Raw genomic sequence first — 1,599 nt, 5'->3', positions numbered from 1 at the left:
CACTCGGGAGGCAGAGGCAGGCGGATCTCTGTGAGTTCGAGACCAGCCTGGTCTACAGAGCTAGTTCCAGGACATGCTCCAAAGCCACAGAGAAATCCTGTCTCGAAAAAAAAAAAAACAAAAATAAATGAATAAAATAAACTAAATAAAAAGAATTATATAATATCATTTTCAGGAAAGTGGAATTTACTGGAGATCATCATACTATATGACACAATTAAGGGTTATAAAGGCAAATACTGAATGATTTCTTTCACATGTAGGGATATAATCTGAAGGAAAAGACATGAAATTAGAAAGGAGGATATTTGAAAACCTGTAGAAGGAGGGTGAAGGCAACAAGGTGACAGTGTTTATAATATAATAAAACACATTGCAAACACAAATAAATTCAAAATTTTGTAATTCAATATACACTTATTTAAAGCCACAAATAAAAACAATGTATGGAGTACAATATACACATACTTTATACTTTATGACAGAGCTTTAACAGCCTGCTTAGCAGTCAGCTAGATTCCAGAAATATTAACATAGTTTTCTGTACCTGGAAATGTAGTTTCTTATTCTTATGTTTCATTTGCTTACTCTTTGCATTCCAATGAATTCTTAAAATAAATAACTTTTTAGCATAATGATTCTGTTTGAAATGATTTTATATAAATTACTTCAATATAATCATTTTGTTTAAAAGGACTAGCTTGCAATTTGTAGAAAGTGTCATCAATAATTTAACATATCCAATGACATCTTGATGCTCTTTATAAGCTTTAACACAACTGATACTTTAACTATAAATTTACCAACCCTGTTTTATTCCATATTTTAGTATCTGAAACTTCTCAAATGATAAAAATATTACTTTTGAAAACTTAATATATGTTTTCAACATTCTTTCAGAATAAACATACCTTTGAGGATTTAAATGTATTTTCGTACTATGTGACCTCAGGTTGAATATTCTAGTGTCCTGTACACAAGCTCTGATCCATCTACTTGGAGATATTATCATTACTGTTCTAGTAATTATTGGCAAGCTAATTTTTTCAATTAAATAATTATTTAAAAGAAAATAGGCTGGGCGGTGGTGGCCCTTTAATCCCAGCACTTGGGAGACAGAGGCAGGCAGATCTCTGTGAATTCAAGGCCAGCCTGGTCTAGTTCCAGGACAGGAACCAAAAGCTATGGAGAAATCAAAAAAAAAAAAAGAAAAGAAAAAAGAATATAAATTTGGTTTCTTTTAAACTGTATAGTAATACATTTGATGGGAAGATAACTTTCCAATGGGGTATACAAAAATTGTATCCATGGAAGCTTCCATATGTGTGAGCTTGATCTAACAGAATAAATGTCTGTTAGAATATGCTTCCTTCAGTGTGTGGGTGCACCCCTCATGGTCCTGAGTTCCTTGCTCATGCTCTCTCTCCTGCTCCTGATTTGGACCTTGGGTGCTCCAATGTGGGTCTCTGTCTCTGTCTCCTTTCATCGCCTGATGAAGGTTAATATCCAGGAGGATGACTATATGTTTTTCTTTGGGTTCACCTTCTTTTTTAGCTTCTCTAGGATCACGAATTATAGGCTCAATGCCCTTTATTTATG

Source organism: Microtus ochrogaster, chromosome 8 (assembly GCF_000317375.1).
Source record: "Microtus ochrogaster isolate Prairie Vole_2 chromosome 8, MicOch1.0, whole genome shotgun sequence".
Lineage (NCBI taxonomy): Eukaryota > Metazoa > Chordata > Mammalia > Rodentia > Cricetidae > Microtus > Microtus ochrogaster.
The sequence above is the reverse complement of the archived record's forward strand: the minus strand, read 5'-3'. Positions refer to the sequence as shown.